At 42.3% G+C, this 25603-nt stretch overlaps 1 protein-coding gene across 1 annotated transcript in view; it reads right to left on the bottom strand.

Moving 5' to 3' along the window:
• LOC120926850 (gap junction alpha-4 protein-like) overlaps positions 1-22411 on the bottom strand; it is a 28961-nt gene extending 6550 nt beyond the window's left edge. Inside the window, exon 1 of the mRNA XM_040337115.1 lies at positions 22251-22411. The gene's annotated coding sequence lies outside the window, so the exon portion shown is untranslated. The remainder of the gene's footprint in view (positions 1-22250) is intronic.
• Between the last annotated feature and the right edge of the window lie 3192 nt (positions 22412-25603).

Raw genomic sequence — 25603 nt, 5'->3', positions numbered from 1 at the left:
TCAGCCCTGCCCCTTGCTCCCTACAAATACTGCAGCTGCTGACTTTTAATATATGGACACTTACCTGTCCAGGGCACCCGCGATGTCGGCAGCCAAAGCCTATCTGTCCGTCGGCTCTCGGATGCTGCCGCCGCCATCTTCGGTAGGGGAATCAGGAATTGCGGCTTCACTACTGCACTACTGCGGATGCGCGAGTTGGGCTGCATGTCCTCACTGGTCCCTCCTGTCTTCTGGGACCTGTGTGTCCACCACTTTGATCTATGCCAGGAAGTGGGAGTAAATACCTGTATTACACAGGTATCTGCTCCCTCCTCCCCCCTGAAAGGTGCCAAATGTGACACCGGAGGAGGGGGAGGATTCAAAAAAGTGGAAGTTCCATTTTTGGGTGGAACTCCACTTTAATGCAGAGAATACATTAAGGTAAAAAAAACTTTAGCCTTTACAACCACCTTAAGCTGGTCATAGATGGTTAGATTATTTTGCTAAGCCAGCGGGCTGATTAAAAAACAAAAGAAAAACTTCCAAACAAACCAGGTGGACGGAAAAATCCCCCCCGCCAGGAGATTGTATTCTGACAGTTGGTCATCAATTGCCTGCAGCTGCTGATTTTACCAGAATGTCCCTTTGGCAGAAGTGGATCAAATGATTGACTTCTGATGGCCAGCGGTGGCCACATGCTGATTGAAATTTGGCTGATCTCTACTGAACCTCAGCTAAAGAGCCTATCCTGACTGTGGCTGGGTTTGTTGATGAGCATAGTCCAAAGAATGGGTGGTCTTATCTAGAGCTTCTGATGGTGGAGATGGGTTGGCCGCTTCCCACTCCCAGGTCACTACCAGTCAAAGCAAGCTAAGCCAAAGGCTCTGGCAGGGTGCCGGCCACTGAAATGATGAGTGATGGATCAATACGGCAAACAAGCTATAAAGGACTGAGTACAGTGCACCATAGTGAGGTTCCAGAGGACTGCAGATTGTATGGCGGGCAGGATTTCCAGGAACAGGTTATGGCTCAATGTAAAAGATTTTCAGAGACAGGTAAGCAGAGTACATAGTAGAACTTTCAAGGACAGGGTACTGCTCAGTATGCAGGATTTATAGAGACAGGTGAAAAGAGTGCAGAGTGGACCTTCTTAGGACAGGGTACTGCTCAGCATGAAATATTTCTAGGAACAAGTGAGCAGAGTGTGCAGTGGATCTTTCTGGGACAGGGTACTGTTTAAGGCCCCGTACACACAACCGAGTTTCTCAGCAGAATTCAGCCAGAAACTCGATCGGAGCTGAATTCTGCCGAGAAACCCGGCGTGTGTACACTTTCGGCCGAGGAAGCCGACGAGTTCCTCGTCGAGCCAAATAGAGAACATGTTCTCTATTTCCTCGTTGTTCAATGAGGAAAGTTGGCTCGCCGAGATCCTCGGCGGCTTCACACAGAACTCGACGAGCAAAACAATGAGTTTTGCCCGTCGAGTTCCTCGGACATGTGTACGGGGCCTCACATGTAGGATTACTAGGGACAGGTGTGCAGAGTGCACAATGGAACTTCCAGAGACAAGGGGGTCACAAAATAGAGAGCTTGCCAAAATGTGAACAAACATTGTTTGGGCAAGGATGGCTGATCTTCGTACAGCTTAAATAGTGTCACTGATTGACAGACGGGGTGTAGACTGGTTCTTTTTCAGGCAGCAGGTGGAATAGGGCAATGCCTAAACCTGCCAGACCAGTGCAAGATTCAGGTGAGAACTGACCATCAATCAATGGGACCACAGATAGCAGTTCAGCTTTACAGATAATCTGTGACACCTGTATAAAAGTGGTATCTCATAGTTCTTGTTAAAAGGAAGCAGGAAACCACATGACCAGAGAAGCCCCTGTTTTAGGACTACTGTAACTCCTGACCAACAATGAGTAAGGCCTCGTACACGCGACCGAGAAACTCGACGGGCGAAACACATCGTTTTGCTCGTTGAGTTCCTTGTTAGGCTGTCGAGGATCTTGGCGAGCCAAATTTCCCCATTCCCGTCGAGGAAAAAGAAGACATGCTCTCTTTTTGGCTCGACGTGATCCTCGACAGTTTCCTCTTCGAAAAGTGTACACACGACCGGTTTCCTCTGCAAAAAAAAAAAAACAACAAGTTTCTTGCTGGTTTTTGCCGAGAAACTCGGTCGTGTGTACGAGGCCTAAGGGCCACTTTGTCCCACTGAACACTGATTTCACTCAACATTCATTCTTCCCCTAAAAATAAATGTAACAAAGTAATTGATGCCAACCTATTCATTTTGACCTCAAGTGTAACTGGTGAATTTTTACTGACTACCAATATAACAAGGTAATTTACACTGACCACCAAAGTAAAGGGGGGATTTACACTGACCACCAATGTAACTGCAGAATTTATACAGGTTGCCAATGTAAAGGGGAAAATTACGCTGACCACCAATATTTTAGGGGCCTTTACACCTACCATCAACAGAATAGATGCATTTACACTGACCACCATTATAATAGCGGTATTTAACCTGACCACCATTATACTGGGGGTATTGGTGGACAATGTACTGTAAATGTCCCTGTTACATTGGTGGTTAATGTAAACACTCTTTTAGATTGGCGGTCTGCATAAATACCCCTGTTACTGGGGATACTATGCTGAACACTAGTGTACTGGAAGCCTTTATTGTGCTAAGGGGCCTACATTTTCTAGATAAACTTGATGCAAGCTACCCCTGGGATCGTGACTGAATATGAGGGAGCCTCAAATTGCAGGGGCTGATGGTGCCTGAAATCCAAAGAGCCTCAGCATAAAGGCGATAATGACGGCTGAATAATGTTGTTAGTTACCACAAATTACTTTTGCATCATAATATAGTTTTGCCCGATGATATAATGTAATATTTCAGCCTGTGCTCTTGCAGAGTGAAATAATGTGGTATGGTAGTCTATATTATTGCTGGATAATATAAGGTGCAGTTGCTGTTTGATGGACTTTGCTATTAAGGCGAAAAATTACATAATTTGCTGTAATAGCATGCTCTGTTGTAATGTGTATTGCTGTGCAGTGTTATATGGTTATGTGACAGTGACATATTGGGGTCAGTTTACCAAGGGCCTGTTCACACCACTGTATGTGTATTGGCAATTTCATTGCTCTGTGCTACAGAAAAAGAAGACAGCAAGATCCATTTTTTTCATTGCAGCTTATTCATATTGAATAATTCATGTTGAATTGGGCTGCCTAATGCAGTGTGCCGCAATTCTCCTCAATGGGTCAAAATGCATGCTTTGAATTGAGATGTGGAAGGACACTAAGGCCACGTTTCCACTAGTGTGACTTGTCATGCAACTTGGGACTGCAAAATCGCATGACAAGTCGTACCCCATGATTTCCAACGATTACCGTTCATATCTGTGTGACTTTAAGTTGAAATGACTTCAAAGTAGTCCCTGCCCTACTTTGGTCAGACTTTGATGCGACTGGAGATCCATAGACCTCAAGAATGCACAGGCATTGCTTCAAGTCTCATCGAAATCACAGCAAAAAATCATGGCAAGGTCGCAATAGTGGAAACCTAGCCTTAGAAGGATGAGTTGTTTTAACTCCATTTTTCTTTTTATCTTACAATAAATTTTCTCTTACAAATTTTCAAATCACAGAAATAAATATTTGTGGAATTTTTGCATGATATGAGCAATTCCTCATCATTAGTCAGTGAGCTATAATGTACATGCTACTTGCCATTGTGATAGCAACAATTTTATGTACAATATAGCTCATAGATTGTGATTAGGATGTAGCAAAAGTGGCAGCTGTGGCAATGGAATCAGCCTGTTGTCAAAAGCAAGACAAACTTAAAGCGGAGGTTCACCCGAAAATCAACTTTCTGTCACTAGATCCAGCATACTGCTGACATCTGCAGTATGCTGGATTTTTTTTTTTTTTTGTACTTATCGTTGTAGCCATATTTCTTCTCCGGCTCCGAGTGGGGAATCCGTCGGGGAATAGGCGTTCCTAAATCAAGTGCAGTTGATTGACAGGCTTGATAAGCGCGTTACGCCATCCGGAAATAGCCAACGTAATTCTCCGCTGCTTACGGCGCCTGCCGTGTAGAGCTGACTGCGCAGGCGCCGTAAATTGCTGAGAGTCACGTCGGCTATTTCCGGACGGTGTGACGTGCTATCCATGCCCGTCAATCAACTGCGCTTTTTTTAGGAACGCCTATACCCGGAAGGATACGCCGCTCCGTGCAGGAGAAGAAATATGGCTAAAATGATAAGTACAAAAAAAATAAAAAATAATCCAGCATACTGCAGATGTCAGCAGTATGCTGGATCTAGTGACAGAAAGTTGATTATTGGGTGAACCACCGCTTTAATCAGGAACTAGCCTCTCGGTTCCCCATCAGGCCTTGCCCAATCCCCACAAAAAAATTCTCAGCAAATGCACCTGTCAGCGTGAAAAGCTCAGTGGCAAAAGAAGGAGAGCTCTGGGAGTTCTCGTTCTTTGCCCATTCTCTTCTGACCTCTGACATCGGCGACAACAAGGCATTATCATCCGCACAAGTGCCATTTAGTGTAAGTGTAATTTCTTCAATGTTGTCACATGAAAAGATATAAAATATTTGCAAAAACGTGAGGGGTGTACTCACTTTTGTGAGATACTGTATGTATAAATATATATATATATATATATATATATATATATATATATATATATATATATATATATATATATATATATATATAGTTCACTTTTAGCGCTGCACTATTTCCATGGATATAAAGTTCATTACACTCTTATTATCTATGTATCTATGTATATTAAATATTGTCTTGCTGATTCTGTTGTTTCCTTTAAGAAGCCATGGGATTTTTTTGGGGGAAAGGCAAAGAACAAGCACCTTTGTGGTATTGCTAAGTGTCAGTTCCTCTTTATTATTTATTGTGCTTTTGTTTTTAGCGACTCAGCTCTAAAACCTGTATAAATACATCATATCCTTCCTGAGTGAGAACGTTGTGAGCATGGAAAGGAAAGACAAATCTCAGTTCTTATCGTGTTCTGTTCAGCAACAAGTTTTGTTACATGCTGTTAGGATAAGTTTTCTTTTCATTAGGCTAGACCAAACGCAGCCAAAAGTTATTCCATATAGAATTTTATTTGGCTGTAAATGCTTTGCAAATTATCGTCTGTGCATGTGCAGAAGCTTTAGTCTACATTCACACTGGTGATTTAGGCGGGTGTCAATTGTAGCGGCAGAAGTCTTCTGATTCCTGCTGCTGTCCTGAGCGGCTTGGTGTGGCTGCTGACCCTGTTCACTATGACATGTCTTTGTCAGCTGCAGGTGTTAGCGGCTGTCTGGCCAGCCAGCAATTACCTGCTATTATTGCTGCTAAATGCACACAAAATGTGCAGCAGGAGACGGAAGATATTTGCCCCTACAATTCGCACCGGCCCAAATCACTGGTGTGAATGTAGCCTTAAATGGAAATCTGCCATACAAAAAATATGGAGGGGTGGGGGGGAAGGGGGTGTGTTATTTCTCACCTTTTCTAAAGATGTTGATTGGATGTTATGCTAACTCAATCGTTTTAATAGTCTTTGGATAATACTTGGAAATATTGGATAATAAGTTTGATAATACTAATAATTTGGAAGTAATGAATAATAACTTGAATAATACTAATACTTTGGAAGTATTCAATAATACGTTGGATAATACTAATACAGTACTTTGAAAGTACTGGACAATAGGTTGGATAATACTAATACTTTGGAATTATTGGACAATTAGTTGGATAATACTAATACTTTGGAATTTTTGGATAATAAATTGGCTGATACTAATACTTTGGAATTATTGGTTAATAAATTGGATAATACTAATACTTTGGAATTTTTGGATAATAAATTGCATAATACTAATTCTTTGGAAGTATAGGATAATAAGTTGGATAATACTAATACAGTACTTTGAAAGTACTGGACAATAGGTTGGATAATACTAACACTTTGGAATTATTGGATAATAAGTTGGATAATACTAATACTTTGGAAGTATTGGATAATAAATTGGATTATACTAATGCTTTGAAAGTACTGGATAAAACTTCCATTATCCAATCATGTGCAAGCAAAGTATTTATTTATTTTTTTCCTTGAAAGTGATTGCGTATTCTTTGCAAAGAATATTTCACTATATTCACTATGCTCTGTGGATAATTCCCCATGCAACGTGCAACTTTCCTAGAAGAGAGAACAGCTTTTTTACCTTTAGTAAATCTACTCTCTTGACTCGGAATATAAATGCAGGTCAGGGAAGTTAGAACCCCTTATCTATATTTTTGTTTTAGGGTATGGAAGACAGACACCTTATTAAAGTTGATTGTTTCTAGCAATAAATATGCATGTGGCAACTGATACTGTGGGGGTTATTTACTAAAGGCAAATCCACCTTGCACTACAAGTGCACTGCACTTGGAAGTGCAGTTGCTGTAGATCCGAGGAGGACATGCAAGAAAAATAAGAAACAACATTTTAGCTTGCACATGATTGGATGATAAAATCAGCAGAGCTTCCCCTCATTTCAGATTAACAACGACTTCACTTCCAAGTGCACTTGCAGTGTACTTTCAAGTGCACTTGTAGTGCAAAGTGGATTTGTCTTTCGTAAATAACTATAATATAATTTAGGCAAGCTTTGCAGAGAGATCAGCTTGATTGCCTGCTGTTTCTTTGTTGAGTATTTTTAAAACAACTCTGCCGGTGTCAAAATCTTCCTTGGATTATATCTCTCAAGCCATTCTTTATACTCATATCTTGTCACTTCTGCATTTAATATAATTGTGCAGGGTTTAAACTGGTATGTAAGACAATTAAAATAAAAACTGATGACAGGCAGACCTTAGTGGTCGTGGTCTCTTGTTTCATAAATGCCTCCCCTGTCTGTCAGCGGTAATGTGATCAAAGCTGCGTATGTGAAGCTCCCATCACGTTTATGGCACCCGCTCTGGCCCATATTGATGTGACTCCCATGATAGTGGCGCAGGTGTAAAGTTGTCAAATGGCCAAGAAAACAGACAGAATTCGGAAGGAAGACTGGATTAAGCTGGAAGCGCTGGGACCAGCAGGAATGACAGCACAGGGGTCAATTTGATAGGTAAGTCTGTCATAATAGGGGAGATTTACTAAAACTGGAACACTTATAATCTGGAGCAGCTGTGCATGGTAGCCAATCAGCTTCTAAGTTTAGCTTGTTCAATTAAACTTTGGCAACAAAACATGGAAGCTTATTGGTTTCTATGTAGAGCTGCACCAGACTTTGCACTCTCCGGTTTTCGTAAATAACCCCACTGTGCTAATTTGCTGTGCATACTAGCATATTGAGTATAAAACATACAAACAAACAACAGTAAACCTGCCACAGCATTGCGACTCCATGCAGGAGTCAGTACCAAACGGGGCACGTTTTTTCCAGCAGAGAGTGATCATTTTCCTGGCATAGAATAACAGGAGTCCTATCAGAGTCACCGTGGGGGCTAATTCTTCTACTAAGCCTAGAAGGCATATCTGCGGAGGTTGGGGCTACATCTATTTCCACCACCTCTTGTATTACAGATAGTACTTGTGACCAGTAGTGTCAAATTACTGGGCAGGACCAGAAGATGTGTATAAAGTCGCCCGGATCCCCAGTACACCTCCAGCACTCCGAGGACAGGGAGGTTCTCATTTTATGCATCCTGTAATATAGAAAAAGAATAACTCATGTAGGACGGCATCTAGTTGCCATCATACCTTAGTCAATCAAAAACTGAAAAATCTCAAAGGGGGTGTGATTTTTAACCTGCCTGGCGGTCTTCCCGAGTCTGACTCGGGGTTAGATTTTCCTGCTTGCGAGCGGTAACCCCGAGTCAGACTCGGGCTTGCCTCGCTAGATCCACAGGCACAAGTTACTTACCTTGTCCCTGGATCCAGCGATGCCACCGCGCTGTGTGAGCGAGTGGGACCTCGCTCGATTCACACAGTGCCTCCGTGTGACGCCGATCTCCGTTCCCTGCGACGTTACGACGCACGGGGACGGAGAACGGCGCCAAATTCAAAAAAGTAAACAAACACATTACATACAGTATACTGTAATCTTATAGATTACAGTACTGTATGTAAAAAAAACACCCCCCCCCTTGTCCCTAGTGGTCTGTCCTGTGTCATGCATGTCATTTTATATAATAAAAACGTTTCTTTCTCCCTGCAAACTGTAGATTGTCCATAGCAACCAAAAGTGTCCCTTTATGTCAAAAATAGTTTTAGATCAGCTAAAAAACAGCGATAATAAATTATAATCACTTGCAGAATTGTGCGATAGCGATTTGTGGGGAAATTCGTCATAAAAAAAAAAAAAATAATGACAGCAACAATTCTGCAACTGAGCAAATTTCAGTGATTTTGATTTGATTACATTATTGAATAATTTTTATTATAATTATATTATTATTTGTTATAATTATTTATAATTATTTATTATATTATAATTTATAATTTTGTTTTTAAAAAAATGTCATACCTGGGATGTCTATTAGAATCTTGTTTGGTCAGATTTAAGTGAGTTATTTCAAAAAATTACAGACCTACAATATAAAACGCCAAATTTCCTTGCAAATAATGGTACCGCTTTTAGCATGTTTTTTCTGACAGAATCATACCGCCAGGGAGGTTAAGGCAACAAATATTCAACTCAAAAATTCATAAAATAATTATAAATGTATTACATTTTATAAATAGAAAATACCAAAAATAAACAATAGGACATAGACATATATAAAAAGTTGTATGACAAAATGATACTGTCCGTCAGGAAATGCCCGTCACCAAAGGGCTGATGGCACATAAGACGGATGATCCAACGCGTTTCGAATGTCTAGCATTCTTCTTCAGGGTGATTTACAGTATCAAAATCTAAGAATAAAAAATACAAATTAAGACATATTCAAATATTCCAGAAAAATATCAATCGTAAACCCACATCCCCAGATGTAGATATACTGATGACTCACTTTTTCTCACAAAATATTTATGTACCCAATATTTCAGGGTGTGCCCCTCACAGTATTCCAGAGTGGAGATATTCACTTTTTTGCACCACGCATTCAATAGCTTCCCATCCCTATAGCCCATAGGGGGGCAGAATAGACAAATTCCACGAAATGGCATCTAAAATTCCCTCATCATATCAAAACTACAATGGGAGAGAAAAGGGGATAAATGGTTCCAAAAAAAGGATTAATATATGTAAACAGACCACCCAAGGCGAGAAACAAAAATTCTCAAATAAATATCCAAAAATAAGAAACTCACCATATAATGATGGAAGCAATCCAAAAAAGAAGAAAAGCAAAATCTCCTTAGAAGCAGGCCTTTAGGCCCAAGTTGGAACAAAGGTCCAGAGGAGAAAAAGGAATGGCAAATGTTGTTAAGGATAGAGGAGACACCTATAGGGTGACCTCTAAAAGCCTCCTGAATCCTCCCATAGAAGTACCCTCCTTGGCGTCCTTATATACTTACCTTGTCCTCGTTCCAGGTGAGAGTGATTCATCCCCTCCTCCCAGCCGTAGCGCTCAGTGTGTTGTTTTGAGACACGGCATGGCCAGCAACAAGCCGCGTCATTAAGACCCAACGTGTATGGAAAGCCGTCATTGGACAGCTTCCGCTAACGTCATTTCCGGAACCGTAAATTCCGTCGCGGCCATCTTGCTCCTAGGCATTCGCCACATCCAGAGCTGGCAGCCACTCAAATAGAGGAACTGCCAGATCACGGTGGGGATGTAATTCTGCAAAAACCAGGGGCAAGAGAGGATGTAAATGCGGCCCAAAATCCCCTAAACCAGGGAGATGGTAAACCGATAAGTCCGCGGCAGTCATTCCTAGACCGGAAACTCCGCCACGGCCATCCTGCTCATGGGCTTTGCCACATCTGAGACATGGCAGCTGCCCACAACGAGAAGCCACCATGTTGCGATATACCAAAGGAAGGCAAAAAACAACCAAGGGCAGGGGAGGATCTATAAGTGGCACAAAAAAAACCCTTGAAAGAGGTATCTGTGCCACAAAGTCTGTGGAAGTAGTTTCCAGACCGGAAACACCGACACGGTCGTTTTTCCTTTGGACTTGGCTGTATCAGAGGTCTGGTAACCCCTCACACAGAAGGACGCCTGACCACGGTTGGAATGGATAAGCAGACAAGTCCAAGGGCAAGGGGAGATCTGTCATGTGGCATGTAACCCCCGAAAGAAGTAACCAAGGGGGTAAAAGCCACATTGACATGACCTGGGCTTGCCTCGCTAGATCCACAGGCACAAGTTACTTACCTTGTCCCTGGATCCAGCGATGCCACCGCGCTGTGTGAGCGAGTGGGACCTCGCTCGATTCACACAGTGCCTCCGTGTGACGCCGATCTCCGTTCCCTGCGACGTTACGACGCACGGGGACGGAGAACGGCGCCAAATTCAAAAAAGTAAACAAACACATTACATACAGTATACTGTAATCTTATAGATTACAGTACTGTATGTAAAAAAAACCCCCCCCCCCTTGTCCCTAGTGGTCTGTCCTGTGTCATGCATGTCATTTTATATAATAAAAACGTTTCTTTCTCCCTGCAAACTGTAGATTGTCCATAGCAACCAAAAGTGTCCCTTTATGTCAAAAATAGTTTTAGATCAGCTAAAAAACAGCGATAATAAATTATAATCACTTGCAGAATTGTGCGATAGCGATTTGTGGGGAAATTCGTCATAAAAAAAAAAAAAATAATGACAGCAACAATTCTGCAACTGAGCAAATTTCAGTGATTTTGATTTGATTACATTATTGAATAATTTTTATTATAATTATATTATTATTTGTTATAATTATTTATAATTATTTATTATATTATAATTTATAATTTTGTTTTTAAAAAAATGTCATACCTGGGATGTCTATTAGAATCTTGTTTGGTCAGATTTAAGTGAGTTATTTCAAAAAATTACAGACCTACAATATAAAACGCCAAATTTCCTTGCAAATAATGGTACCGCTTTTAGCATGTTTTTTCTGACAGAATCATACCGCCAGGGAGGTTAAGGCAACAAATATTCAACTCAAAAATTCATAAAATAATTATAAATGTATTACATTTTATAAATAGAAAATACCAAAAATAAACAATAGGACATAGACATATATAAAAAGTTGTATGACAAAATGATACTGTCCGTCAGGAAATGCCCGTCACCAAAGGGCTGATGGCACATAAGACGGATGATCCAACGCGTTTCGAATGTCTAGCATTCTTCTTCAGGGTGATTTACAGTATCAAAATCTAAGAATAAAAAATACAAATTAAGACATATTCAAATATTCCAGAAAAATATCAATCGTAAACCCACATCCCCAGATGTAGATATACTGATGACTCACTTTTTCTCACAAAATATTTATGTACCCAATATTTCAGGGTGTGCCCCTCACAGTATTCCAGAGTGGAGATATTCACTTTTTTGCACCACGCATTCAATAGCTTCCCATCCCTATAGCCCATAGGGGGGCAGAATAGACAAATTCCACGAAATGGCATCTAAAATTCCCTCATCATATCAAAACTACAATGGGAGAGAAAAGGGGATAAATGGTTCCAAAAAAAGGATTAATATATGTAAACAGACCACCCAAGGCGAGAAACAAAAATTCTCAAATAAATATCCAAAAATAAGAAACTCACCATATAATGATGGAAGCAATCCAAAAAAGAAGAAAAGCAAAATCTCCTTAGAAGCAGGCCTTTAGGCCCAAGTTGGAACAAAGGTCCAGAGGAGAAAAAGGAATGGCAAATGTTGTTAAGGATAGAGGAGACACCTATAGGGTGACCTCTAAAAGCCTCCTGAATCCTCCCATAGAAGTACCCTCCTTGGCGTCCTTATATACTTACCTTGTCCTCGTTCCAGGTGAGAGTGATTCATCCCCTCCTCCCAGCCGTAGCGCTCAGTGTGTTGTTTTGAGACACGGCATGGCCAGCAACAAGCCGCGACCCAACGTGTATGGAAAGCCGTCATTGGACAGCTTCCGCTAACGTCATTTCCGGAACCGTAAATTCCGTCGCGGCCATCTTGCTCCTAGGCATTCGCCACATCCAGAGCTGGCAGCCACTCAAATAGAGGAACTGCCAGATCACGGTGGGGATGTAATTCTGCAAAAACCAGGGGCAAGAGAGGATGTAAATGCGGCCCAAAATCCCCTAAACCAGGGAGATGGTAAACCGATAAGTCCGCGGCAGTCATTCCTAGACCGGAAACTCCGCCACGGCCATCCTGCTCATGGGCTTTGCCACATCTGAGACATGGCAGCTGCCCACAACGAGAAGCCACCATGTTGCGATATACCAAAGGAAGGCAAAAAACAACCAAGGGCAGGGGAGGATCTATAAGTGGCACAAAAAAAACCCTTGAAAGAGGTATCTGTGCCACAAAGTCTGTGGAAGTAGTTTCCAGACCGGAAACACCGACACGGTCGTTTTTCCTTTGGACTTGGCTGTATCAGAGGTCTGGTAACCCCTCACACAGAAGGACGCCTGACCACGGTTGGAATGGATAAGCAGACAAGTCCAAGGGCAAGGGGAGATCTGTCATGTGGCATGTAACCCCCGAAAGAAGTAACCAAGGGGGGTAAAAGCCACATTGACATGACCTGGAGGGACGTACATGGAGGGAAGAAATATCCCTCTAAATCTAATATAATGCTCCGTCATGGATGGAAAATGACAGAGCAAAAATACAAAAATAAGGAAACAAACACCACCGCTGCCAGGGGATAGCCCTGATGGATGTAATATACACCCCAATGGGCATAGAGAAAAACAGGCAAAGCCCGTGTTTCTCCCCCTGGCAGCGGATGGGAAAGGGATTATGGGAACTAAAGCAATGCTGGGCCCCAAAGTGACGAGAAAAAAATGTGGATTACACCACCCCGAGACATTGGTTGTACACAATTAAACACATAACAATTCCTTAGTAGTATTTATTTTAAATAAATACATGCATAAAAACATTATATTTTGACAATAAAAAAAATGTCTAATACGAAAAATATATATAATTATATATAAATAATACAAGAAACAAAAACTAAACGTTTCTTTTTTTGCCTTCCTTTGGTATATCGCGACATGGTGTCTTCTCGTTGTGAGCAGCTGCCATGTCTCAGATGTGGCAAAGCCCATGAGCAAGATGGCCGCGGCGGTGTTTCCGGTCTAGGAATGACCGCCGCGGACTTGGCGGTTTACCATCTCCCTAGTTAAGGGGATTTCGGGCCGCATTTACATCCTCTCTTGCCCCTGTTTTTTTCCATCCCCACCGTGATCTGGTGGTTCCTCTATTTGAGTGGCTGCCAGCTCTCAATGTGGCGAATGCCCAGAAGCAAGATGGCCGCGACTGAATTTCCGGTTCCGGAAATTACGTTAGCGGAAGCCGTCCAATGACGACTTTCCATACATGTCGCGTCTCAATGACGCGGCGTGTTGCTGGCCATGCCAAGTCGCACAACACACTGAGCGCTACAGCTGGGAGGAGGGGATGAATCACTCTCACCTGGAATGAGGACAAGGTAAGTATATAAGGATGCCAAGGAGGGTACTTTGGTGTCATTCCCCCTCCATCTATGGGAGGATTCAGGAGGCTTTTAGAGGTCACCCTATAGGTGTCTCCTCTTTTCTTAACAACATTTGCCATTCCTTTTTCTCCTCTGGACCTTTGTTCCAACTTGGGCCTAAAGGCCTGCTTCTAAGGAGATTTTGCTTTTCTTTTTTTTTGGATTCCTTCCATTATTATATGGTGAGTTTCTTATTGTTGGATATTTATTTGAGAATTTTTGTTTCTCGCCTTGGGTGGTCTATTTACATATATTAATCCTTTTTTTGGAACCATTTATCCCCTTTTCTCTCCCATTGTAGTTTTGATATTATGAGGGAATTTTAGACGCCATTTCGTGGAATTTGTCTATTCTGCCCCCCTATGGGATGGGAAGCTATTGAATGCGTGGTGCAAAAAAGTGAATATCTCCACTCTGGAATACTGTGAGGGGCACACCCTGAGATATTGGGTACATAAATATTTTGTGAGGAAAAGTGAGTCATCATTATATCTACATCTGGGGATGTGGGTTTATGATGAATATTTTTCTGGAATATTTGAATATATATTTATTTGTATTTTTTTATTCTTAGATTTTGATACTGTAAATCACCCTGAAGAAGAATGCTAGACATTTAAAACGCGTTGGATCATCCGTCTTATGTGCCATCAGCCCTTTGGTGGCGGGCATTACCTTGACAACTTTTTATATATGTCTAGGTCCTATTGTTTATTTTTGGTATTTTCTATTTATAAAATGTAATAAATGTATAATTTTTTATGAATTTTTGAGTTGAATATTTGTTGCCTTAAAAATCCCACCCCCTTTGAGGTTTTTCAGTTTTTGATACGGGGTAATATAAGCCCAGTGTAGAATTTTGTATTGTATGAGACGGCCTCGAAGTGAGACCAGGATTTTGAAGGGGAAGTCCCACATGTCCTCCCAATTCTCAGGCCCCGTACACACGACCAGTTTCCTCGGCAGAATTCAGCTTCCGACCGAGTTTCTGGCTGAATTCTGCCGAGAAACCCGGCCGTGTGTACACTTTCGGCCGAGGAAGCCGACGAGGAGCTCGGCGAGGAAATAGAGAACATGTTCTCTATTTCCTTGTTGTTCTATGGGAGCTCTCGTCCCGCCGAGCTCCTCGGCGGCTTCAGTGCTGAACTGGCCGAGGAACTCGATGTGTTTGGCACGTCGAGTTCCTCGGCCGTGTGTACGAGGCCTCAGAGTCCAGTCCCGGGATGTCCTTGTCCATCCCTGACAGAGCTTAGACAAATCTGGAGAGGAAACTCTAAGGAGATATGCGTAGAGGACTGAGGTCAGTTTCCTGGTGTATTCATATCGAATTACCCTCTCTAGATCAGACTGCACTATTTGCATGACGTTTGGTGTTATTTGGCTTTAAACACATGAGACAGTTGCATATAGCGAAATAGATGCGAGGGAGGCACATTGTTTTGGGATACTAGATGATTGAAGGGGCGTTTAGCCGTGCCGGTGGTGAGGTCAGATGACAGTTTAATACCACATTTGGGCCATATTTTGGGGTCTGGTAGCGAGTAAAGATGGGTCAATGTAGGGTTGTTCCATAGGGGGCATGTGGAGAGACTGCATTCCGTGGGAACTTCTCAATTCCCAATCCCGCCCTACAGGCCTTCAGAGTCCTGTGCATGGAGGTGGTCAAATCGTATGGAGCATTGGGACCGTGAAGGGGTATATGTATTGGGGCCTCTACAGAACGAACTACCGCCGCCTCCAGAACTGACGTTGGGTTGGACGCGTCCGGCACTAGCCACCAAACTGCGTGACCAGCTGGGCTGCCAGAAATATTTCCGGCAGAGCGGAAACGCCAAACACCTCTGCGACACTGGATGCATCAGTGTGGACAATTTAAATCTAGGAGGATTTGAGTCCCAGAGGAAGGAGGAGAAGAGTCGGTTCAATTTCGTAACAAATAAGCAAGGAATCCATTGTGGGGAATTACGGAATAGGTAGGTAAATTTAGGTATGATTTTCATTTTAATTAAGTTAATGCGGCCTAATAAGGATAGAGGAAGGTTCTCCCAGGCTTTTAGTTTGGCCTTGACTCCTTGGACCACCGGTTCTAGGTTAAGGGGTATAAAGCTGGATGCGTCCCTCGAGACGCGCACCCCCAAGTACACCATTTCGTCTACTCATTGCAGTTGGAGATGTGGCGGGGCTAGTCTTTTAGCCTCAGGGTCTATAGCTAGCAATTGGCATTTAGTCCAGTTCACCCGTAATCCTGTTATTTTAGAGAAGTCAGTCAATACTTGCAGTGCTCCTTTGAGGGAGGAGTCCGCGTCGTTCGGAAAGAGTAGGAGGTCGTCTGCATACAGAGCTACCCTCTCCTTCAGCCACGCAGAGGGCACATTTTAACATAATTTCTAATGTCTTCAAAGCAAGCCATTCACAGACAGATACGTATGACCTACTGACGTTTCTCATCACTAATGTTCAGATCTGTAAAAAGGATGTTTGGCATAATGAAGGATGGTGACAGTGATATTACACTGCTGGTGTCTGGGAAACATTTAATAATCCTATGCAGGATCCAACTTTTAATGTCGCAGATCACAAATGAATTGCATTCAGTTGCTCTATAAAAATGAATTTAGTCTTCTCTTTTCGATTTTTTTTATGCATATTTTCTACTCCTGGAACTAATATTGTCTCTTCATTGTTTTCAGCTACTTTGGTGAACAAATGGAAAATGGGTGACTAGGTACCCTATATGTCTCTATCAGGCTTTGTGCTTGGCAGCAGTTTCCCTGCTTCTGTGGAGGAGACATTATCCAGAGATGTCCTGGAACAATGCAACAAGGCAGCCAAGCCTTCAAGCACATTAACCTAAGCTGACTGAGTAAATGTAGTGACACAAGGAATACTATAAGTGTTAGATCACGCAAAAGGCTTTTTAATGCTTACCGATGCAGCTGATAAGGGATCTTAATAAATTAGCAGTTATTATATTGTTATCTTTACACTACTATAAGCACCATATCATAACACATGCTAAACTCATTTAAGCACGACAAGCCCATTGTGATCTATATTAGTTATGTATTTTAGACACAAACCATACCCATAATTGTCAGGATACTGCTCTTTTTAAATTGGTCTTAATGAATTAAAGTAACATCCGTCACGTCTATATTTTAGCTGACAGTTAAAGTACATCTAAACCTAAAATGGTTGTAAACCCTTACATATACCCATGAAAGTGACTAGCCTCAGATGATACACAGAGATAAAACAAATTATCTTTCATACATTGTATATGTTTATTTGCAGTCTTCTCTTCTCTACATCCCTACAAAGCCCAGGATTTATCAGCTTGTTTGAGCTGTCAGGAAAAAGGGGGCGAAGAGCTGAATTCACACTCTGCAGAGCTCAGTGAGGAGAGCTCTGAGAGCTGATTGGAGGGAAGACAAAGGGAGACATACCCCCTTCACAAAGCACACGGGAACAGAGCTGAGGCTGTCATCCAGCCGGAGATTCCTTTCCTGTCACCATTTTTCTCTTGGTGTCAGGAAAACTTGTCAGAAGTGACTCATGCAGATAGCAGAGGAATGTACAGCAGACAGAAATGACACTTAGGGGTTTATTTACTAAAGGCAAATCCACTTTGCACTACAAGTGTACTGCAAGTGCGCTTGGAAGTGTGCTTGGGAGTGCAGTCACTGTAGATCTGAGGGAGACATGCAAGGAAAATAAAAAACAGCATTTTTGCTTGCACATGATTGGATGATAAAATCGGCAGAGCTTCCCCTCATTTCAGATCTTTTCCTCAGATCTAAAGCGACTGCACTTCCAAGTGCACATTGTAGTGCAAAGTGGATTTGCCTTTAGTAAATCAACCCGTTTGCTCTTAACTGAGACAAGTACACACTACAGAGGGGTATGCTATTACAGAAATGTAATATATTGCAGTTTACCAGTCATTGCATGCTGGAAAATGCATTAGATAAGACTAAGTACATTTTCTGCGAGTATGGGAAAGATACCTGGTAATCTTGTCAGAAATCTTATGTACTTATAACTTTCTGCACACTGAACTGAAATCTCAAGCATTGTTATCAACTTACTCAGCTATATTATGTGAACTGCAGAGCACTACCACTCTATGTAATGAGGAGGAGTTGTTTGTAGTCCAAACTTGGAGAGCAGCCTTGTGTGACAACCTGGCCCCTCTGTAGTGCATTATTAGTAGAATCACAAGGTGAAATCACAAGGAAAAATACCTTAGCTATCACATCTAGAGACTGGTAAGCTGCAATATATTATATTTTTACTCCTAAATTTAGATACACCTTAAAGCAGATTAAATCCTAAAACTTTTACCTGGTGATCCTGCCAGCAAGTCTATTATTTTTCAACTTCCTTTAACAGACCAAGCTATTCAGAAAAAGAAAAAAGAAAAAGTGGCACTTCTAGTGTTGAAACAACCCATTTAACACTTTCAGGGGTGCTTAGATTGTTATTTTTTTAAACTTATGTAAAACCTTCAGCTAAAAAGAAAAAAGCTGTTGCTCTAACTGCTTAAAATGTTTTAGCTGGAGTTGGGCTTTAAACCCTTACAGACCACTTAGACCTACAGGTAAGCCTAGATTTAGGCTTACCTGTAGGTGCAAGAAATATCTCCTTAACCTACACGGTTAAGGAGATATTTGCAAGAAAGACGGCACTTATGTCTAAGGCGCCTGCTCGCCATAGAAATCGGCGCAGGCGCACTAAGCATGCACGGGAGTGACGTCATCGCGGCTCCGGCCAGCCACTGCCTTTGTCCTCAGGGTGTATTTTTTTTCTTTTTGTGGGTTTACTTCCTCTTTAACTCAATAATCAAATCCATCTAAATTTTCTAGTGCATTTACCCTCTCCACAGACTGACAATGCTGATGTTCAAAGGTATCTCTATTGCTCCTCCATCCAGAGTTGGAATACCCTAAGATAGGAAGTGTGTTACTGGCTGGAAAACATTTATAAAAAATAATGCAACCAATACATTTAAGGATTTATAAGCTGCAATATATAAAAACAAATTTAGGGGGGATTAATACCGCTTTAAGGTGCTCATATACAAAATAGGACTGTGGTTTGGTCAGTAGTCAGCTAGATCATAAGACCAACCGCAACATATCATCTCGTAACATCTTTATGTGATTGCGATAATTTAAACACGATAGTCTTACTCACCACTGTTTTTCATTAAAACAGTGGCGTTTCATCATATGAACTGCAACACTAGGCATCAGACATTGTAATCAGAGAACATTTGTTGATAATAATATTAAGCAGCATAATGAAATTAAAGTACCTTAAAGCGGATCTCCGCCGGAAAAAAAATATTAAAAACCAGCAGCTACAAATACTGCAGCTGCTGACTTTTAATATTAGGGCACTTACCTATCCTGGAGTCCAGCGCCGTCAGCAGCAGAGGACGAGCAATCGCTCATCACTCTGCAGCCCCCACCGCCATCCTCGGTGAGGGAACCAGGAAGTGAAGCGCTCCGGCTTCACTGCCCGATTCCCTACGGCGCATGTGACGTACTACCCACAGAGTTCCCGCAGAGAGGACTCCCGGAAGTGGATGCAAATACCTGTCTTTGACAGGTATCTGCACCCCCTCCCCCTCAAGGTGTAAAATGTGACACCGGAGAGGGGAGGGTTACGATGAGCGGAAGTTCCACTATAGGGTGGAGCTCCGCTTTAATGCCTTTTATGCATTAAAGTGGAGCTCTGTCTGAAAAAAAAAAAATAATTCAAGGCAGCAGCTACAAATACTGTAGCTGCTGAATTTTAATATAAGGACACTTACCTATCCAGGGATCCCGCGATGTCGGCACCCCAAGCCAATCCATCCATTGGCTTTAGGTGCAGTCGCCGGCATTGCAAGTAAGGGAAAACTACTACTGCGCATGCGTGAGTTGTGCTGAGCTTTCTGAATGGTCCCGCCATCTGCTGGGACACACACAGGTCCCAGAAGACAGCGAAATGAAGGAGGAGATCTTACCCGGGAGTGGGTACCTGTCAATACCCACTCCCCCCCCAAAAAGTGCCAAAATGTGGCAGTGGAGGTAGCTAGGGTGCGAACAATCTGAGCTTTCCCTTTTGGGTGGAAAACCTTTTTATTACTTGAGCCTTACCTGATACCATACAGTGATGTGCATGAGAGCAGCGACTCCCACTGCTGTCTCCCTCCTAATTGGACATATTGATAGCAGCGGGAGCTCCAGCTGATGTCAACCAAATGCTGTGACACAGGAGTGGGAGGTGGGACCGAGTCCCGCTGTCTGTGTCAATGGATGCAGAAGCTAGGCTCAGGAGCGAGCACGCACTGGTGTCCCCAAAAAAAACAGCATGCCCCCCCCCAGGTCCATACCAGGCCCTTGGGTCTAGTATAGATTCGGAGGGGACCCCCATGCCAAAATTGTAAAAAAAAATGGCTTGGGGTCCCCCCAAAATCCATACCAGGCCCTTATCCTAGCATGCAGCCAGGCAGGTCAGGAAAGGGAGGGGAAGAGCGAGCGCCCCCTTCTGAACCATACTAGACCGCATGCCTTCAACATGATGGCGATGGGTCCTTTGGGGCAGCCCGGGGGGTGATGGGTCCATGATGTCACACGGGGACGTGGAATTCCAGATGACATAATCCGATTGCCACGCCCCCATCGATACTTAAGAAATGCAGGACTTCGGTGCCGACAGATCAGCGGGACACAGGATTGGAGGAGGGTCGTCGGTGGGAGCGGCGGCAGAGAAAGAAGAACACCGGACAAAAAAGGCAGAAGAAGAGCAGAAAAAGAAGCAGGGGAGAAGGAGAAGACTGGAGGGTGAAGCTGTAGGAGAAGATGGAGGAAAAAGCGGAGAAGAAGATTTTTTATAAAAGACTTGTCAAAAACTGTCTATGGTATTTTTTAACACTACACTACTTTTTTTGTGAATGGGTAGGGGTACAATGTACCCCTACTTATTCACATTGGGGGGGGGGGGGGGGGATCTGGGGCCCCCTTGTTAAAGGGGGCTTCCAGATTCCGATAAGCCCCCCGTCCGCAGACCCCGACAACCAACGGCCAGGGTTGTCGGGAAGAGGTCTTTGTCCCCATCAACATGGGAGCAAGGTGCTTTGGGGTGGGGGGGCACAGAGCCCCCCCCACCCCAAAGCACCCATCCCCCATGTTGAGGGCATGCAACCCGGTATAGTTCAGGAGGAGGGACACTCCCTCTTCCCCTCCCTTTCCTGACCTGCCGGGCTACATGCTCGGATAAGGGTCTGGTATGGATTTTGGGGGGACCCCCACACCATTTTTTTTAGAATTTTGGTGTTGGGGGTTTCCTCTGAATCCATACTAGACCCAAGGGCCTGGTATGGAGCTGGGGGGACCCCATGTTTTTTTTTTTTTTACAATTTTTTTTAAGCCAGCATTATTTTTTACATTGAGTGGGAAGCCAGCTGACAGCTGATGACTCATCGGTTTTAAGGACACGGCAGCTGGCTTCCCTACCCCTCCTTAGAAACCAGCTATATACAGTGTAAAAAAAGAAATACAAAAAACGTAAAATGCAAATCGTGGCACAATCGCGGTACTTGCATTTTGGATGCAGGTCCATTGAATTCTATTACATGCAAAACACTACATTTTACAGGAAAAAAGTCCCTGACCCTTTCCAAAAATGCAGAGGCACAAAAATGCATTGATGTGAACATGTTCCATAGAAACCCATGTTAAAAAATTTCCCTGCATTTCTGCAAAATGCAAAATGCATCCAAAAACACATTTGTGTGAATAGAGCCTAAAGCCCCCGTACACACGATCGAAATTTCCAATGGAAAAAGTCAGACGGACTTTTTCTATTGGAAATTCCGACCGTGTTTGCCCCATCGGAGTAATTAAATCGGAAATTCCAATGAATTCCATCAGAGTTTACATAGAGAACATGTTCTATTTTACTCCGATGGAATTACGTCGGAATTCTGCTGTGAATTTGGTCGGACAAAGGTCCGATCGTGTGTACAGGGCATAAGAAAGGTGTATAATACAACAGGTTTTGGACAGCACAGTATTTTATATCTATTTATATGGTAAACTCTTGTTCTGTTTTTTTTTTAAACAAAGAAATTATTAATAATATTATTATTATTATTATTATTATTATTATTATTATTATACAAGATTTATATAGCACCAACAATTTGCTCAGCAATATAATAAAAAGGGAGACTGTGATTACAATACAGTAGGAAGGAATATGGGGCCCTGCTCATTTAGTAATTTCCCAAAAGCTACAATAACATACTGTATATATGTGCAATGTATATTTCAATATTTTAGAAAAAGTACATGTGATATCCATAGGCATAGCTATGTTATACATCTTTAAACTGTTGCAACATATATATTATTTTGGTAACAGCGCTGACCTCTATATACATGTATGTGACCACGTTATATTTACTAGCTATATGCGTACTAACTTCCTGAATTAGGGTTGCTCCCTCTGTCTGCCCACTAGTGAATGTCACTACTGTCCACAAAATTCATTAGTAAGAAAAGGGTAGAGCGCAAATTTTAGAACAGACTTACCTCATCGAAAGTTTTCTTTGTGTTGAGGAAGGACAGGTAGTAAATTGTAAAGTTCTCCAAAATTACATGGTTCTTAATGGTAGTCAGATTTAGTAAAGGCAGAAGATTTTCGGGAGCAGGATGCTGAGAGGAGGAGCAGGGAGAATAGGGCAGGACGTGATTTAACTCATTGTCTGTAAAACTGTGCTCCATAAAGGAATGCTTTCATGCACATAGCAAGTCATTTCCCATCCTCATTCCGTTTCCCACTCCAAGGTGCCTTATCAACGTTTAGATATCAAGTTAATATGTACAACACTGTCTAAAAATGGTTTGTGTAGATTTTAAGAGATAATGTATAGTAATAACAAAAGAACTTTGTAGAATAGATTGGAATTCATATTATTGGCCTTTATTTAATTAAGCAAAAAAGTGTTGTAACCCACAGCAACCATTAAAAAACGAATCTTTCATGCTTTCTGACAACTCTAAATGTATAAAACGTTAAATTAGTTTGGTTGCCATGAGTTAAGATTTGTGATGTGATGAAATGAGGTATGATGAACATCAAACTGAATGAACAGAATGCTGTATGATACTGAAACCAGTGCCACCCTCTTTTCACCAAAATAAGCAAGTCGGACGCCATCACGGAGGCCTGGGCTGTTCAATGCGGCTTTCTGTGTCTTTGTTATGGTCATACAACATAATCAACACAGTCACTGACCCACATTGGCTGACCTACGGTACTGCACCTAAGATTTTGACCATGTTTCCCTTTTCACTACTCTGCTCTGGTCTACTGGCCCTTGATGTGGGCTCTCTTTATAGCCAGCCATACTTATCATAAAAATAGCACTCTCTTGATATCATTTTTAATTATGACTGTGATGCCTACCCCAACACAGGTAGTCAGACATAGCTGGCTACTGTGTTCTTCGCCTATAGCAGTCCCTTTCCCATAAGGCAAGCAGGCCTACTGGTATTCAGTTGCCCTCAGATCTTATACACAATGCCATGATGCTTGGGCACCATGCCAGGACAAACTGAGCAAAGCAAATAGGTACTTGCGGTTGGCAGACAGGCAGAGTGGTTCTATGACAGTCCATGTAAAAGGCAGGCTGAGTTCAGGGATAGTCCAATATCCAGTCCAAGGTCATACACAGGGAAATCCAAACTAGTAGAGCAGTGCAGACAGACAGGGGGGCTTGATCACGAATTACACATGTATCACTCTCTATCAGAAATGCAAGTGTTTGGCTGGCTTATAACAGGTTTGGTTGCCACATGAATCACCTTGCAGACAAGGAGAATGCCATAGCCAAGACCAGGATTCTGGAATGAGGAGCAGGAGTGCTAGATGCTCCTGACAATGACAAAACCAGCCTTTGTATGTTTTTTTTTGCTATATCTGCATCCCTGGGTTAATATATTATGTGAACCTCAAGCGAATCCTGAAGAAGTCTAATTTGGGCGAAAGGCGTCGATCCCACCATCAGTGCTGTTGACTGTTTAGCAAAACTGGCAGCACTGTATACATATTTTTAAAATATATTTTTCTATGGATTAATAAATGTTGTTTTTAAACATGTTATTATCTAGTTTATTATAGGCTGTGACACATAAAACAATCCCCTATACCCCTGTGTCTCCCCTTGTGGAAAACACAGGGACATCCTTTGTTTTTCTAATACTGACACATTTCATATAACCTCAACTACATTAACCAGCCTAAGCAGATCAAGTTGAATAAACACTATTTAGCAGGGACTGAAAAGCCCAGAATTTCTCTTTGTTGTAATGTAAATTGTGAAGTGACCAAAGAAGTTCTCCGCTCTGGATTTTTTTTTAAAGTCAGCCTATACAAATCCATTAGCTTCTGACTTTTAATAACAGGACACTTAAGCCGTGTACACACGATCGGTTTGTCCGATGAAAACAGACCGATGGACCGTTTTCCTTGGACAAACCGATCGTGTGTGGGCCCCATCGGTCTTTTTTCCATCGGTGTTAAAAAATAGAACACGTTTTAAATTTTTCCTATGGATAAAAAAACGATAGAAAAATCCGATCGTCTGTGTGTAACTCCATCGGATAAAAATCCACGCATGCTCAGAATCAAGTCGACGCATGCTCGGAAGCATTGAACTTCATTTTTTTCAGCTCATCGTGGTGTTTTACGTCACCGCATTTTGGCACGGTTGGATTTTTGACTGATGGTGTGTAGGCAAGACTGATGAAAGTCAGCTCCATCGGATATCTGATGAAAAAATCCATCGGATTAGATTCCATCAGATATCCGATCGTATGTACAGGGCTTTACTCTTTCAGGGATCCAGCGTCATCCTCACTCCGGCTAGTTTACCTCACTAGCGTTTCGGTTCCTGGCACCCGCTGCCCATTGTGCATACGCGAGCCGTATTGTACTTTGTGAAGGGTCTCACAGTCTTCTGGGACCTGGATTTTTGTTTCACTGTAAATAAGTCTAATTTAAAGCATACTCAGTATGGTCCCAGTTTTCTAAGTGTGGCCAAACAGATGTGGCCATCTCTGCCATTGGATAATGACAACAATTTTATACTATCTTATAATTCCAGCTATGATAAAGTTACATTAACCACTTAAATCTGAACTTTAACTCTATTTTCACTAGAACTGAATGGAGCGATCAATCCGAGCATAGATCATACTTCTGTACCATGTTGCTCTGTTGTCTTCAGATCCCTTGATATGCTGGGTTTAGTTGTAGCTTTGTACCATGAGACACTCTTGTATATCTTGCTGATAGACTCTGTCCCTTCCACAGTCACTTACTGCAGAAGCTGGAGTCTATAACACACCCCTATGTACTCTTTCAGACACTGAAAATTACGTAACTTCCTTCACAGCTCTGATGGTGGGTGGGATGGTTGAATACATTTTAATTAGCATTCAATCCCACACAGTCACAGCTACAGACCTTCCAAGTCCTGCCTCACAGATCACAGCATTATTCAAGAAGGAAACCCCTTAATATTCTTAAAGCTAGCTGTGCTGCTGCTTGGCAGGAAGGAATGGCTCACAATTATAAGTCAGTCCTGCCCAGTTAAATATGCCAACCAGTGTGAACAGGGAGAGTATCACCCCTCAGATCTCATCCTCCCAGAGCCCTGCTCTATGAAGTGATTAATTTACATATGAAGGAAACACCTTCAAAATAACCTCCCTTAGCCCTTCCTCTGTAGACTTGCAGTCTTTATTTTTTGGTATGCTGCAAGACAAGAATGACACAAGAGGAGGTATGACACATTTACACCTTTTACCACCCACATGAAGGCCCAGACACACCCAAAGTAAGCCTAGGACCCCCCACGTCAACTTCCAGAACTGGTACA

Source organism: Rana temporaria, chromosome 2 (genome assembly GCF_905171775.1).
Source record: "Rana temporaria chromosome 2, aRanTem1.1, whole genome shotgun sequence".
NCBI classification, from domain to species: Eukaryota; Metazoa; Chordata; class Amphibia; order Anura; family Ranidae; genus Rana; species Rana temporaria.
This window is presented reverse-complemented; position numbering and strand designations above follow the sequence as displayed.